This window comes from Podarcis erhardii (genome assembly GCF_964252035.2).
Source record: "Podarcis erhardii genome assembly, chromosome: 11".
Classification (NCBI taxonomy): Eukaryota; Metazoa; Chordata; class Lepidosauria; order Squamata; family Lacertidae; genus Podarcis; species Podarcis erhardii.
Window position 1 is genome coordinate 11,564,445 of NC_138501.1, and position 18,116 is coordinate 11,582,560.

Here is an 18,116-nt window from a genome sequence, read left to right on the forward strand (position 1 = left end):
AGTGTAAATTAGAGGCCTACATGGGGTGTGTGTCTGTCACTTTTGGGTGATTTGAGAGAAATCATTTCCACAATGAATCCATGATGCTGTATAAAATTAGACAGATTACATGGACTTTGTACTTAGCAGTTAAAAATGTACTTTTTTATTGCTCTGTAATAAAACTGAAAGTGTCATGCTTTCTGTGTGCTGCTACATTCCACCAATAAAGGGACATCTAATTCATCAAATCCCCAGCCCATTTGCTGCTGTGGCTCTGTGAAGATAGGCAGGTCTGTGTCCCATGCCTTTTGTGGAGAGCAAGCATTTCCCAGGTAACATTGACTTGGAAGCTGGCCAGCCATGCCATTCCAGCGGCGGAAAAGATCCATAAATAATATCATTGCTATGCCATGATTGTGAGTCATTCTGCCGACAGGGAATCTGCCCTCAGTGTCTAGCTACACTCCTAACGCCACAAAAAGTAGGCTAAAGGCCAAACGTCTTGCCAAATCAAAGCCACACTCACCAAAACTATGAAGGTTGTGGAGCTTTGCAGCCTATAAATGAGGCTTGCTAGGCCCAACTAAAAAGAGCACCATTAGAATGAGAAAATGCTGCTCTTTTATGTAAGCTTCCCAGTAGCTGGTGTGTAAGCTCCATGGGAACAACCGGTAACCATTTCACCGAACGTTCTGTGGTACATATTACCACACTTTGCACCTGATGTGCTGCCAAAGCTTATCTTCCACCTGATCCATCCAGGCAAGCCACTCCCTCGGACAGTTTGGTCCTCTAGAGGACCGCTTTGTCCTCTGAGGCGAAGACGTTCTGATTTGAGAACTCTTATCTCAGCTGATACCGACCGACAGAACTGATTTTAAATATTGGCATGGTGATGCTTCTGTTTCCACTGATTGTATATGTTAATGTACTTGAGTTCTCAACTGTATCTTCTTTCCAGTGAGACACATGCAGAGTATATTTTATTAAAAGCATCTAGCCCTCAGCTGCAGCTGCCTTTATGGCATCTGTGTACCCAAGAGGATTTGCCTTTCTAGTGACAGCCCCTTCTGCTGTATTAGGTATCATGGAAGTTGGCTTGTTGTTTTTCTGAGTGGGAGAACAGAGCCTGTGGTGGGAAGGATGGCCTCAGAAGACCCAGAGAATGCTCTGAAGACCCTTGTTCTAGGTAACATGCGTGTAAATTGGGATGTTCTTTGCAATTCAATAAGGGTCTTTTAAATCCACAAAAGGCTAAGTCCAAAACATTTATTATTTATTCGATATTTCTGTGCCCCCTTTCAGTTTTCAAATTCCAACACGCTATACATATAGTCTAAGATAATTGAATGCCTCACCTCTTAGTATTGAATTCATTTGGGCTTACTTTCAAGTGAGTGGGGTTAGGATTGCAGCCTCAGTTATTAATATTAACAGTATTCATTTTTGACAGAACTTACTTTTCACAGTACTTCACAGGTAAGCTTAGGGGAAAGGCTAAGGGGTAAACCCTAAACAAATCCACAGTGGAATCCCTAAGATGGTTGGATAGCGTCTTATACTTCTCCTTCCAGCAAGTCCTGCAGCCAAGCTGGTGCCAAACATATTGCTCTGCTTTCGTTTGGACCACATCAGTGAGGCCGAGGGTGTGTGTGTGTTATGTCATCTAGGCAGCACAGGACCTCCATACAAGCTGCCCAGACTTGCATGTCAGAGAGGTCACTTTGGTGCTGCTTAGGCAGCAAAAGTGACATGGGATGCAGCAGTTATGAGTTACCAGTCTCTGCAGCCACAGCAGGCGCTGCGATTCTCCATTGTTTGACTTGACCACCAGAGGCAGACACCATTCTCTCTCGAGACAGAAGCCAGCAACAAGGTTCTTCCATGTCTTTAAGAGCTGTGTGACAAGCAGGACTTGTCAGTAACACATATTCCAGCATACAAGGGAAGGGAAAGCTTCACCTGTCGAATTTGTGCCTGATGTGCAGTTGTTAAAAGCACAATTAAAGACCTTGGCAAGTGTAAGTTCATGAAGCTGCTACCGTTTATGCAACCAGACATTAGGTATTTGCAAACAATTAACCAACACCATACTCTATTAGTGTCTCTAGCAAAAAAAGAAAAAAGAAAAAGAAAAAGTGGGGTCTATATATATATGAAATGAGTGAAACATTTGAAAACATGCCCCAGCATCTTCTCCTTAATAGCACTGTGTCCTGCTAAAATGAACTGGGCATGCTGAAGATGTCATTGTTGTATATCCCCCCCCTTCCTCTCAAACTTCAGGAATGTGGGAAGAGAAATGACATCCGCAGCTCAGAATGCAGAAATGTGCTGCTCTGGAGTACAGCTGTGTCATCAGAAGGCTGGAATGTACAGTATTGCTCAGCCCGTGAACATAGCTTTGGGCAGAGACATGTGTATAAGATCAACAGCACCTGCCTCCCAGTGGAATAGCTCAGCTGTTGTGATAGCTGATGATCTAAATTTAAGGTTCACACATGCTTGATTCTATTTAATACCCTGCAAATAACATTCAAAAGGGGAGGGGGGCAGAGACCATGACCACAGTTCCGAATTGACAAATGTTAGCCTGCCTTTTCTCTGGATATTTGTGCCTGAGCACATATGTCTAGAGCAGTGCTGTTAACCAGTGAAGCTGTTCGTTTCAGCCTCTCTTGGGTGTGGTGTGCAATGTACCTTCACCCCAGAAGGAAGACAAGATAAATTGGTCACAACTTTATTGAAATAACAAAAGGATCTGCAACAGGGAACTAAGCACCTGTGGGCTAAATTTGAGGAGGGAGCAAGAGAACGTCAAAAGCCTTGCCTTCAATGTTTGGGCAACACCAACCTGGCTTGAACCCAGGCCCTTTCTTGAGAGCAGGTGGAGGTTCTCCTTGGCACCCAAGCACAAAGGTGAACTGAGCGGGGACATGTCCCCATTGTCCAGCCTTCAGCAGGATTAGCCTGCAGGTCCCAAGTCCACCAAACCAAGCAAACACCTCACAAAACAAGGTGGCTGGTCATCCGGTCTTCCCCAAAGATGGCTCAGCTGTAAAGTGTGATTTCGTTGCAGGCGGCCCCTAATAATGATGATGATGATGATGATGATTTATTATACCCCGCCCATCTGGCTGGGCTTCCCCAGCCACTCTGGGCGGCTTCCAACAAAATATTAAAATACCGTAATGCATCAAACATTAAAAGCTTCCCTAAACAGGGCTGCCTTCAGATGTCTTCTCAAAGTCTGGTAGTTGTTGTTCTCTTTGACATCTGGTGGGAGGGCGTTCCACAGGGCGGGCGCCACTACCAAGAAGGCCCTCTGCCTGGTTTCCTGTAACTTGACTTCTTGCAGTGAGGGAACTGCCAGAAGGCCCTCAGCGTTGGACCTCAGTGTCTGGGTAGAACGATGGGGGTGGAGATGCTCCTTCAGATGCCAAGGTGTGACAAAGTTGCAGCCAATGAAGCCAAATTAACCATGCACACCTGATCAGAATAGCACAGAGCTGGCCCAAAAAAGACACCCCAAGGAGCCAGTCAGGGATGCCCCCCAAATTCAGTCGCTGATGGTGATTGGCTAATCATGCACTGAACAGAGAGGGGTTGGACAGGTTGCTGCCTGATGCTAACATGGAGGAGGCAAAGTTCCTTGTTCTGGGGGACAGTTGCTCGCCTCCCATTGGCCACCTAAGGTGGTGCATTGAGCAGCCAAGCCCCAACCCTACCATGCAGGGAAAGCCCCTCCACCTAAGTCTTCATCCTTGCAGAGGGCCTGGGGGGCAAACTCTCTCCCCTTGCAATAAGCTGCAGAAGAGCCTATTGTAATAAGTTATATAGGAATTGTACCTTTTCAAGGCAAGCCCAGGGAAACCACACAAACCACATGAGATGATTGCATGTTCCTTAGAATAACTGAGCCTTCTATTCTTCTCCTCCATTTCTCACTCCACCTCCATTCTAATGTCTACCATAGTTGGTTGTCTTTTCCATAGAATGCCATGCCCATGCTAAGTGCAGAGAGGGCATAAAAATACTGCATTTGTTCCTTTGGAGATATCCAAGTATGAGAGACATATGCTAAATGTGGTTTATTAATCATGATGGGAATTGAGATACTGTGGCATACTTTTGACATGAACACAAGCCAAAAAGCCTTCTTCAAATTCCTTTCCTGCTCTGGCAGGGAACAGCAAACCAGCCACAGCAGATATTCAAGTGTATTAGTGTAGCAGAGGAGTTTAAAATGCTTTAAAGGGGCAGGGAGGTAAATAGTTTAAGAAATTAGCAGCAAAATCTGATGCAGGTTTCTTCAGTCCCCATGGGTTGTAGGCGTGGTACTTAGAGTAGACCCATTTAAATTAATGCACATGACTAACTTATGTTTAGTAATTTTGATAGGTCTACTCTGAGTAGGACCAGCATTGGGTTCAACCCACTGTGTTTAATGGGGCTTACTCTGAGGTAAGTGTGTGTAGGAGAGTACTTCTGTGCATTCCCATGCAAACAGTGGTGCCTACTTCTGAGTAAACCTGCACAGGCTTGCATTGCCTAAGCTACTATCTGATGGTAGTAAACGTGCATAGGATTGCATTGTAAGTAGAATAAACCAATAAATGCTGACACCCACCCACCACCACTGGAAATGTAATTCCACACAAAGTGCCTCCAGTCTTAGTTTTAATCTCCAGTATGTTCATCTAAATTAGTCTTCATTTACAGCATGATAAGCTTTTCAAACAGTGTATTTCCCCATCTATTCTGACTGCCACTGTTCACTATATTTCTAAGGTAAACAAGGGGCACATGGGTGGCGCTGTGGTCTAAACCACTGAATTTTTGATGTTCTATAGGAAGCCGTCTAGAATGGCTAGATGATGATGATGATGATGATGATGATGATGATGATTAACTGCCATGTTTGAATTGGACTACCTCGAACTCCGCATGGTGAATAATCACTACTGAAGCATGTCACACTCCCTAGCACTCAAAGCATTGTTCCTCAAAATTGCCCTCTCTTTTTATTTTGCAGATCCATGTATTTGTGTACTCACAATTTCATTGGTGAATCCTTAAAAAAAGAGATGTAAACTAAGGCCTCAGCTAATTTATGCTCATCTCTAAAACATCCTAAGAACTCTGGGATGGTTTCACCCTGCTGGAGAGTGCACAAATAGCATTCACAGAAATACTGGAGTCTTTGCCAGCTATGCCCTAGTGCCCACAGGTGAGTATAAATGTGTGGCATTTCATATTTATGTATAACAGGACTATGTAGTTAGCTGAGATATTCTAGTCTCTGACCTTTCAATGCACATTCTATCCCCACCCCTCTCTGTCAGTCAGTCTGTCTGTCTGTCTAATGATAAGTAAATAAATGCATAAAATGGAATAGAATAAACTTTAAGAATCCATGGGCTGAGCAAAGCAGGATCCTGGTCCGACTGCACTGGCTACCAATTAGTTTCCAGGCCCAATTCAAAGTGCTGCTTTTGACCTATAAAGCCTTAAATGGCTCAGGACCGCAATACCTCAAGGACCGCCTCTTTCCATATGAACCTACTCAGACCCTGAGATCATCTTCTGAGGTCCTCCTTTGTGTGTCTCTTCATGAGAGGTCCGGAGGGTGACAACACAAGAACGGGGCCTTCTGTGCAGTGGCTCCCCATCTGTTGAATGCTCTCCCCAAGAAAGTTCGCCTGGAGCCTTCATTATACACTTTTAGTTACCAGGCAAAAACATCCCTTTTCAACCAGGCCTTTGGCTGATCTGATTTACATCCTGTGCCCTTTTAAAATGTGGGGGGTTTTTTGGAGGGGGGGGGATATTGGTCTGTTGTTTTATTGTCATTGGGGATCTTGTGGTTTGATATCTTGATTTTATTCTGTGAACCGCCCTGAGACCCTTGGGTATAGGGCAGTATATAAAGAAGAAGAAGAAGAAGAAGAAGAAGAAGAAGAAGAAGAAGAAGAAGAAGAAGAACAACAACAACAACAACAACAACAACAACAACAACAACTCTGGAATGCTGCTGTAATTGCATAACACATACTGTTATTTATTGTTTACTGAAAGGTTTTTGAAATTTTTATAACCAAATAACCCTCCTTCTAATTAAACAGCTTTACTGTATTTATATGTAATAGTAATAATTTATTATTACGGTCAAAGACCACTTCAAGAAGTACGATTGAGACTGCTATCACAAGAGTGAAATGGACATTTAAAACAATATACAATAACAGCTTATAGATTAAATTTGAAATAGTCGTGTGTACACAAAAAGACCTTAGGTTAAGCTAACATGCATAGATATATGTCCATATAGGGCCAACCCACATGTAAATGAACCACACATGTGATAACACTGAACGACAAGCCACCTCCTGAACTGCAGTTCCATGAGACAAGCTGTCTGGTGATACACAGCATTTATGTTCAAGCACCAGACATGCTTCTGGGAGTCACTCCATGTCTAAAAATGGCAACACAACACAGAGATGATAGAGCACCAGGACTAGGAAGGATGTCCATGTGAAATGTATATTTTGCCCTTTTCCAGCATACCTGGGCCTTCAGTAGCTAAAGGCGTCCGTGGAATTCTAACAACTTGCAAAGAAAGTTTGGCTATGTTTAAAGATACAGCTTCAGTTCAGAAAGCATTCATTTCAGAATCCTGTGCAAGAGTATGTGTTCATATAAGGAGAATCCGGTGCTTATGAGTCTCGGTGTCTGGCCAACCAATCACAGAATTATGGAATATTTTTGGCATAGTTCTCTGGATAATTACACTGGTGTTGGGAATCAAACCCTGAAGAAAGAGAAAGGAACATGTACCTGTTTTGCAACAGGCTGAATCTTGCTATTTCTCAGCACTTTGGTATTAAAAATAAACAAATACTGTGAAGAATGGCGCCAGGTTGCTTAGCTGAGGCACCAGAAAGCTATCTACCATATATCTACAGCATTGTAATGTCAGAGCCAGATTACATGATGTCTAATGTATTGGCTGAGATGCTTGTGGTGCTGAGCAAACGATTCTGGAAGCCAAACCTTTCTCTTGTCTACATTAATAATTCCCAAAGATCAAGTGCCAATTTGTGACTTGGTTGGGCTTGCTTCCAACATTTGAGTCTGGACAGGAAACAGGTAGTATTTATTTTAGGTGTTGAGCAATACATCATGATATTGCCACATCGACAACAGCTTGAAATCGTGACAGAGCCGAGGGAATCGTACACTTAGGTCCCATCTGCACTGTATGTTTAAAGTAGTGTTATATCACTTCAAACAGTCATGGCTTCAAACAAGGAATCCTGGAAACTGGTTTGTAAAGGGTGCAGAAAGATGTTACTGTTCTCCCAAAGCTTCAGTTCCCAGAGTGGTTTACAAATCAATCCTTTTCCCCATGGAACTCTGGAAATGGTAGTTCTGTGAAGGAAATAAGTAACTACATGGCCTTTAGAAGATATCTGAAGGCAGCCCTGTATAGAGAAGTTTTTCAATGTTTCATTATGTTTTTATGCATGTTGGAAGCTGCCCAGAATGGCTGAGGCAACCTAATCAGAATGGCGGGATATAAAACAACAACAACAACAACAACAACAACAACAACAACAACAACAACAACAGAATAGGATGCCCCCATTTTCACTGGAGAAATGTTGGAGGGTGTGCAAGTCTTAAAAAGTCTCAGCACCCTTACAAGCTACAGTTCCCAGGGTTCTTTGAGGAAAAACAAAAACTGTTCAAAGTGGTATAATACTGCTTTATAGTGCAGATGGGGCCATAATCTACCAAATCCATAAAGTCACACCACCCTCTTTCTTTGCCAGTATCAACCTATTTATAAGTATAAATTTCCATGCCAATGTATTCACAAATATAATCGTCATGCATTTTACATCATTCAGCTTTAACATAAAGTCTGCCTCCCCACCATAATATAAGCTTTTTCATCTGTGTTCAAGGCTCTACAGGTCTTAAGCCCCTCCTGTTATTATCGCATTTCCTGAGGGAGAAGGCTGGGTCATCTCCTACTGCTGTATAAAACAGAGAGACTCTGTGGAATGTCTGTCCTTTGTTTTATCCATAGATTAGACTTGCTTCTCTACTTCAGTGTAGAAGAGTTCTGTGTACATTGTTGGTGGGCAGAAATACCATGTTGTGCTGGTCCTGGGGGCTAACTGAGAGGTGAGGTCCGAATCCAGTCTGAGGTCGATGGTGCAGTCGGTATATAGGCTGTCCGTCAAAGCTGTAGCAGGGTCCAAGGCAGGGAGTCAGGTGGGGTCAGGAACTCTGGCAGGAGAGCAGGACAGGGTGCAGGCAGGAACAGGCTAGCAACAACATTGCTCCCGCAACCTGGGACTGGGTCTGGCTGGCTTTTATCTGCCCCGAGGCATAGGACGGCTCCGGTCCACAGGTGACTCGCCTCTTCTGGCCTGGAGGCGAGCACTCCTCCTGCAGGAACTTAGTTCCCTCCACCTCTCTGCCCTGAGCTTCTGCAGCTCAGGAGAGGCTGGAGGGTTACCGAACCCAGAGGCAACCTCACCTTCCCCTGACGGGGCTGAGAGTGGATCACCTGCAGGCAATGGGTCCTCCATCACCTCAGGGGCCAGAGCAAACTCAGCTGGTGCCTGCACCTGAGGATCCAGCACAGGTGAGGACCCTTCAGGCTCAGGCCCCAGCCCTGGCTCAGCTGGTTCTGGAGGCGGAGAATCCTGTGCAGGCTGGGATTCCTCAGGTTCAGCCTCTGAGTCTGAATCCCAGGCCATCACACATGGACTGAACAAAGGTGGAGGGTGGTCCATGTCCAAGCACATTCGCATATCCTCCAACATTTCTCCAATGAAAACAGGGATGTCCTAAGGAAAAGCTGGACATTCTGGGATCAAATAAAAAACAGGGACCATTTCTGTAAATGTGAGACTGGAAAATAGGGACTCGCAGAGGGTCTGTATCTGGTGTTGTGTCACTCCACAACCACTGGTATGAAGGTGGTTTCACGCCATATGGCATGATATCGACCCAAAAGTCACAGCTCTGTAACGCAAAAGATAATGCAGTGTAAAAGGAACAGCAGAAACTAGGACAGATGTGCTAGCATTAAAACCAGGAAAAGTAAAGAAATAATATCAATGTGTGGATGCACCCCTTGTCTGCTAAGTGCATCCTTAAACTATGCAATTTGCTCCAACAAGATGTTGTGATGGCAACTAACTTGAATGGATTTAAAATGAGTTTAGACATATTCATTGAGGCTCTCAGTGCCTACCAGAGGTAAGGTAAAGGATCCCAGGATGATTAAGTCCAGTCAAAGGCAATTATGGGGTTGCGGCGCTCATCTTGTTTTCAGGCCAAGATAGCTAGCCTTTGTCCAAGACAGCTTTCCAGGTCTCGTCGCCAGCATGATTAAACTGCTTCTGGCACAATGGAATACTGTGACGGAAACCAGAGCGCACAGAAACGCCATTTACCTTCCCACCGCAGCTGTACCTATTTATCTACTTGCACTGGTGTGCTTTCAAACTGCTAGGTTGGCAGGAGCTGGGACAGAGTAAGGGGAGCTCACCCCGTTGCGGGGATTCGAACTGCCGACCTTCGGGTTGGCAAGCCCAAGAGGCTCAGCAGTTTAGACCACAGCACCACCCATGTCCCCTACCAGAGTACAAACTCTCCAATGTTAGAGGCAGCATGCCCCTAGATATCAGCTGTAGGGCATCCCAAGTGAGGAAAATGCTATTCCATAGATGTCCTTTGCAGGCTTCCCACTGGCATCTCCTTGGCAACTGTAAGAATGGGATGCTGGACTACTTTGAAGATTGAAATAAATCCATCTTTGAAGGCTGTGATAGACAAGCAAACTGTGTGCTCCTCAAGGGACAACTCACACAACCAAATATATGTGGGCCATTTAATGCCCCCAATGAACATTAGAAAAGATAGCAGGGAGGAGAAGAAGAAGAAGAAGAAGAAGAAGAAGAAGAAGAAGAAGAAGAAGAAGAAGAGGAATGATAATAATTTATTATTGTACCCCGCCCATCTGGCTGGGCTTCCCCAGCCACTATGGGCGGCTTCCAACAAATATTAAGAATACATTAAAATGTCACACATTAAAAACTTCCCAGAACAGGGTTGCCTTCAGATGTCTTCTAAATGTCAGGTAGTTGTTTATCTCTTTGACATCTGATGGGAGGGTGTTCCGCAGGGCAGGCGCCACTACCGAGAAGGCCCTCTGCCTAGTTCCCTGTAGATGGATGGTCACATAAAAACATGGCTGAAGCAATGAGAATTGGTGAATGTATTGGGTTGCAAATGAGACTTGTGGCCTAGACATGCCTTAATGATGTATACTATTGTAATACAAAGGTATATATCAGATTGGGGATTTGGAGAAGAAGGTGAAAGGCAGAAAAGATTTATATATAATACTGTAACCAGACAATTATTCTGTGCACATTTAAGGTTTAAGGCTGTCAGTTTCCAAAAGTTATTTCAGTTTGTCTGCTGTTAAAAAAAGATGAAACCAGATTTAAGGCTACTGTTTTCTCCATTAAAGATTGAGATACTGTAAGCTTGCAGTAAAAACAGTGGTCAGTAACCGGAGCAGAGTGCTAATGAGACTTTTTCAGCGTAAGGTTATGAAACTATTTCAGGCAGTAAAAAAGGGACTATTGCTGTGATGTATATAATGAGCTGTCCACATTTAAACCTCAAGCATATTCAGACAAGCTAAATTATACTGCAAAAGGAGGGGAATATAATGCCATAGGATTAACTTCCCACTCAGGAGACAGATGCAACAATATGGAGAAAGCTGAGAAATTATTTTCTTGTAATAGCAGAGCTATGAAAGACTCCAAGCATTCTCTTTTGGAGTGAAATTTACAACACCTGTTTATTAGCTTGTTAGCTCAGAGGCCATGAGTGACAATAGACTAAAATAAGAAATGGCTATTATGAGAAGTGTTGTGGAATCTGCTCACAAAGAGGGGCTTCCCAACGCCCACATTACACTGGGCTGTAGATGATTCCTCAGAGTTTCCCCTCCATTGGTCTCCACGAGGAATAACTATTTCTCCAAGCGAGAGAGTTGCAAGGATTGCTGAGGAGGGGGTGTTCTCAAGGGCCACTGACCCTCAGTCTCCTGAGACGTGAGGTTTTCCTCCCCAGTTTTCCCTATTCACATATCAGTTGTAGAGTGTTTAGGTGCATGGAGGAGCAGACCTGAGCTCGCAATATCACCACAGTCTAGATTACTTAACCCAATAAAGCTATTTTACTGATAAAATACAGAGAAATTAAAACAATGAGGAAATAGCAGGCAGTTTAGGGGCAGGGGCAGGAAATGAAACTACATTTAAAGCTCTGGCTTTTGGTGGTGCCTCCAGGCTGTCAGCAAAACATACATAAGGATGCTTAGTTTGGTCAGAATCGAGCGTACACTTCCAGAGTTAACACTAAATACATTTGTTGTTGTTGTTTAGTCGTTCAGTCATGTCCGACTCTTCGTGACCCCATGGACTAGAGCACACCAGGCACTCCTGTCTTTCACTGCCTCCCGTAGTTTGGTCAAACTCATGCTGGTAGCTTCGAGAACACTGTCCATCCATCTCGTCCTCTGTTGTCCCCTTCTCCTTGTGCCCTCAATCTTTCCCAGCATCAGGGTCTTTTCCAGGAAGTCTTCTCTTCTCATGAGGTGGCCAAAGTAAGGAGGAAGTATTGGAGCCTCAGCTTCAGGATCTGTCCTTCCAGTGAGCACTCAGAGCTGATTGCCTTCAGAATGGATAGGTTTGGTCTTCTTGCAGTTCATGGGACTCTCAAGAGTCTCCTCCAGCACCAGAATTCAAAAGCATCAATTCTTTGGTGATCAGCCTTCTTTATGGCCCAGCTCTCACTTTCATACATCACTACTGGGAAAACCATAGCTTTAACTGTACAGACCTTTGTCAACAAGGTGATGTCTCTGCTTTTTAAGATGCTGTCTAGGTTTGTCATCACTTTTCTCCCAAGAAGCAGGCGTCTTTTAATTTCGTGACTGCTGTCACCATTTGCAGTGATCATGGAGCCCAAGAAATACATTACTTCTCGTAAATAAGCCACCATAGCCACTAGAGGGCCATTTATATTTGTGCCCCAGGCTGTTTAGACTCACAGGACTGCCATACATTTGAAATTTCCCAGACATAGCCTGGATGCGGTCCTCGCAAACTGCGTCTGGACAGAAGTCACTGAAATGTATGGACGTATGGCAGCCCATGTCGGAAGTGAAGATTTTGGCTCAAAGCTTCTTCTTTTTTTAGATTTGGCATTATTTTCAGCTGTCCTGGCTCACTAGTCAGGTAAAACTGTAGATGGTCACAGGATTGTGACAGAGAACCCCACCCTTACTTTGAAAAAGTAGGAGGTCAGGGGTGCTGCAGCCAGAATCTTGTATTATGCAAGTACAGCAGTACCTTGGTCCTCATACGGAATCTGTTTGACTTCCGAAAATGTTTGAAAACCAAGGCACGGCTTCCAATTGGCTGCAGGAGCTTGCTGCACTCAGTTGGAAGCCACATCGGACATTCAGCTTCCCCCCCAAAAGTTCACAAACCGGAACACTTACTTCTGGGTTTGCACCGTTTGGGAGCCAAAATGTTTGAGTCAAAAGGCGTTCGAGACCCAAGGTACAACTGTATATCCTTGCTGAGTGAATAGTTGATCCTGAGCACACCAGGTGCCCACACACAGCCATTATCCTCTCAGCAACGACATACTTGCATGGTGCTACCTGCAGCAGCTTTGTTGCTACCTCATAGGGGTGAAAGGCGAGGCAGGAATTCCCCTCCCCACTTTCATTGTCATACTGTAACTGGTGACAGTTTCACATACTACATTTCATACTATCATTTCACCAGCCACCACTGTTGTCTTAGCTTCAGAAATGTATGGATATTCTTCGGGCAGCTCACTGGACCTGAATGGTAGGAATATTGAGCTTGGTGAAACTATAGCTGCCTTAGGCCTTCACTAAAAATGGGTGTAGCGTCCTTTTAGTAGTCATGTCTCTGACATCAGTGGCTAGCGATGAGCTCTAGTTCTTCCTATTCTTTAGCCTTAGTAGAGGGGCCCATTCTGTTTCGCCACCTGAGGCAAAATGGGAATTGCCACCTCTGGCCCCCGGCCCCCAATACCTGAGGTACTTCCGCTGCCTGAGGTGAGGGCCTCATCCCACCTTGGGACTCTGGCCTTTAGGCGACATTTTCCAGCTGGAGAACCATATTCCCTCATGGGGTAGCTTCCAGCGTCCGCACAGCAGCAGTGGGTGGGGACAGAGACAACCGTGGGTGGAGGAACTAATGCCACTCCTTTGTGAAGTAGGATTTTTAAATTGGACTGGTCATGTTGTTCAGATGCCTGATTGTCATCTTCCAAAGCAACTACTCTATTCCCAACTTAAAAATGGAAAGCATAATGCTGGTGGTCAACAAGACAGGTTTAAAGACTCTAAGGCAAATCTTAAAAAATGTAGTAAAAACACTGACAACTGGCCTGCGAGTGCTCCAATTTAAGAACAGCCTTTACCAAAGGTGTCATGGACTTTGCAGATGCTCAAACTCAGGACAAAAGGGAGAAACGTGCCAAGAGGAAGGCACGCTTGGCAAACCCTCACCATGATCAACTCCCACCCAGAAACCTATGTCCCCACTGTGGAAGGACGTGTGGATTCAGAATTGGCCTCCACAGTCATTTACGGACTCACTGTTAAGACCATGTACATAGAAGACAATCTTACTTGGCTATGAGTGATCACCAAAGAAGAAGATTAAGTCAAACACACCTGTCCACACCGAGGCAAGAAAGAGGCACTATTACATTTCAAGGACACATTCCAATCTGGCAGAGGAGGAGGAGCAGAGGAATACTCAAGGGAGAATCACTAGGAGGCTACAGAGGCTACGCTACAGAGGCTTAGAGGACCTTATTTGACTCCTCAGCCTGAGGTTCTCCACTCCTGTTTTATTTTAATAATAATAATAAAATTCTCCACTTTGTGGCACGGTGATTTTAGAGTGGGCTACAACTACAGGTAATTCACAACTAGCCATATAAAACACCCACAATGACATGCTTCGATGACTCTTAGGCTGGAAAACATTGGCCACTTAGGACCATTCTACACAGTTGCTCTGACCACCTGGTGGTGATTTGGCTATTATTACCAGACTCGAGTCATTTACGAAGACTAAAGTCTTGTACTCGCTTGGAAAGAAGTTGCAAGCACATATGCTTAGGCATGAGATTGTAATACTCATAACCCCTGCTTCCTTTGATAAACTTCCATTAGCTCTCCTGTCCCTGTTTTCCGTCTCTCCTTACAGACCTCTTGAGGATTATGAAGGAAGATTGTGGAAGAAAACAAAGGAGATTGTAGCATGTAGGCTGTGCAGCATTTAAACAGAGAATGCCCTTTTTCACCCAGAAGAAAATCTTTCTTATCTTCATGTGCAGTCAAGGGTTCATTACAGGTTAAGGAAGGTTAAGACTGTATAAATATCAATTGCTGCAATGAGGAAGATTATGTTTATGTGGTACTGCTGCATTCACCAGGCATTTATGTTATGTTTCTACCTTGTTGGGTTATTCAGGACACATTGTTTAACTTCAGTGACGCTGAACATAACCTGATGTGCCCTCTTAAACTGCACTTGGAAGAAGGAAGCTCCATTGTGACCTCTTCAAAGAGCAACAGACTTTGAAATTCATTCATATCCTGTGTTTATATGTTCTGGTTCTGCCACAAGTAGCTTCTGTATTATTTACTATAGCATTCCTCTGGAAAAGTGATGGGAAGTGTATGGATCTCCAAATGTTTTCTGATTGCTACTCATATCTCTCCTGACCACTGGCCATGTTGTTGGGGCTGATGGGAGTCACAGTTAAACAAAATATGGAGGGGCACAGGTTAGCTGAGGTGAAGTCTCCTCTGCTGAGCTTTAGGTATAAACATGTATTTTTTTTTTTTTAATTTTGTATCCTGAACTTTCCATGAACGAATTGCTGCAGACTCTTTACCTTCACCTCCTGTGAACTAGTGATCATTTTCATTTGATGGAGTGGTGACAAAGGCCAAAGGAAAGTGTTTTCCTGACAGATGCGTCATGAGTTCTCAACTGACCTTGGATTGGGATTCCTGCCTCAGGCAACGTCTGTCATTCGGTCCACCCAATAAGCACACAATGTTATTATTTGTCGTCTAGGGGCTGTGTCCCTGCTTGCATCAGTCACCAACCCTGTCTAGCTTATGCTCCTCAGCCCTTCATAGTTCCCACATCCCCCTTCCCATCCTAAAACTCCTTTCTATACCCTCAATAGCTCAGCTGGTTTGAGTATGGTGCTGATGATGTCAAGGCTGCAGGTTCGATCCCTGTATGCGACAGCTGCATCTTCCTGCATTGCAGGGGGGTTGGACTAGATGATCCTTGGGGTCCCTTCCAACTCTACAATTCTATGAATTTTTGCACCTAGCCAAGCTCTCTGCCTCCCTTTGAATCTTGCCAATAAACCACCCCTCTCCCTTTGCACCTCACAAACCCCACCTCCCCCAACCCTCATGCTTCTACTAGTGGGGACCAGCAAACCTCTTTATTCCCCTCCACCTCACTCACAGCAGCAAGAGCTATTATCTATGACAGCTAAATGGAAATTCCATTTTCAGAGGCACTATTGCTCTCTGCTACACACTTGAGATAAAGAACAGACCAGACTGACAAGGTCTTCCAGCCTTTCTTGTCAGATTTTGGTTTGCTAATGCTGGAAGCAACGATAATATTCTCCATGCAATTTTGGCATGATCCGAAAGAGCTCTTTTGTTTGTAAGAATCCTGTTCCCATTCATCCTGACAAAAGCAAGGAGGAACACGCCATTTCCATCTTAAAGAAACTGAACTGTACTGAAAGATGGCCGCTTGCCCAAGGCAGCTTAATGAGCGTGTGCCGTAATGGCCGTCTCAAACAGAGGGTTTCCTGTGTCCACATCACCAGCCAATAGATCACATGACTCTGACAGATGAATGCTCGCTTCTTATTCTCAGGTTCAACATAACATTTCTGACGGACTTCCCTCTCCTATGTTCAAAGTGGGACATCATAATCTCACCACTTAAGCTCTCCTTTTTGTTGGGGATAATTCAGACGGAAATTCCCAGGTGTCAAAAAAGGTTATTTATGTATGCCACTACTGTGGTCCATGTTTTGTTAGCCCCAAAATGGAAAACAAGAGAGGTTCCCAACTAAAGAAGAATGGCAACTTAAGCTGACGGACTTGTGGACTTCACATATAGAATAAGAGAAGAAGAACATACATTTAGAGAAGATTGGGAAATGTTTATTGAATATATGGGGGGAGGAATTGTGTACACCTGAAAATGTTGGCAACACTGAGATAAATTCAACAGTGTAAATAAGTTCTGATGGATGTAATAATGGAATACTGAATGGTTTAGTTTGTGTAAAATATGAAGGGATTTGTGACTTGCAAAATGAACCATGGAAAGAGAAGGGAAGTCACTGATATTTTAAGGATGTTTAAATGAGTATTCTAAATTGTAAAAGAGAAAATTTAATAAAAATTATATATAAAAAAGGAAGAAAGTGTGACATCATAATCTCACCACTTTTCTTCATGTGTGTTGTATTCCTGTTGTCATGATCAGCTGGTACATGCATGAAACAGAAGAGACGATGGTCCAAAAGACCATGGGAAAGAGAATGCTGGTGGATCAATCATGGGAAAAGAAGATCAACCACAATTTTGGGAGTTCTGGATGCATATGCCAGAAATAATATCCAAGGGAAAGTAATGATATCACACACTGTTTCTGCTTTCGATCTCTCTGGGGATTAAATCTGCAGAAGGTAACAACCAGTGGTTCATTGCATTCCAGTAAGACCATACATGCACAGACCATATGCTATCTAATGCATTTTGCTGAAAGATTAGAACCTAAATGCTTATACGTCAATGCATATTGATTGATGTAAAGTAGAATAATGGGTGCAACCTTGATTTGCTTTGCAGTTAAGCAGTAAAATTCATCAAAGCGTGAATTCTGCTGCAATACAGCTTCTTCTGTTTGCATAAGGAAAATGGCTCAAGCAGCAGAGAAGCATCTAAAAATACATACAAGGCTCCAGAAATAATCAGGAAACAGAGAAAGCAGAAGCAGGTCTGATATGACCAGCCAAGACACGGCAAACCTAAGATATTTACAAGATTGAGTGAAATATACTGTTGTTTCCATTATTTTATGCCTGTTGTCTTTGTCCATGGAGTTTTCTTGGCAGGGATACTGGAGTGGCTTGCCGGTTCCAAGGACAGCCTATGTATATGTTGCAATAGTACTGGATGGAACTTTATATAGCCGATAGTTGTTATACTACCTTGATTCTTCATGCATCTCTAGTGGGTTGTAGGCTGATTCCAAGTGAGTCCTTGAACAAACATGCTGCAGTGGATTGCTCCCGTTCAGGGTGGCAGCCAGCCAGCTGTGCCCACTTCCTGATGATACTTTCCTTATGTACACAAGAATGCACACTCAGATCACATGGTCACTGTTGCTGTACAGGATACATGTACTGCAAGCCAAATAGATGGTGAAAAGAGCATGACAACAGAAGAATCATAGATCTGTCATTCCATGGGCTCTGCCGACATGTGAACTGCTCGGGTTCCATGCTGCTGCACTTCATTGTGTTGCTCAACTGAATGCACAGAAGTGACTCAGACAAAAGCAGATGAGGTCTGCCTAACTTTGCTTGAGCTGAGCTGCAAACAGCGGCAGCCGTGTGGCAGAGAATCAGTACAATCCCAAGTGCTCAGGACATATTTGAAGCACAAATATATTTTTTAAAAAACTGAATTTGGTGGGATGTGATTTATTGTTGTACATATTGTCCCTCCATGAGAATGAATTCTTGAAATGTTAGCCCCAGGAACTGCAAGGAATCTTTGGGAAGTCAGGCCACACAGTCTTCATCTGAGAGAAGGATGACTGAATTAATGCTGTAACTTCACCAAAAGTTATTTCCAACCTGTGGATAATCCAGCAGAAGGGAGAGCTTTAAGACCGTTCTGAATTTCCCAAATG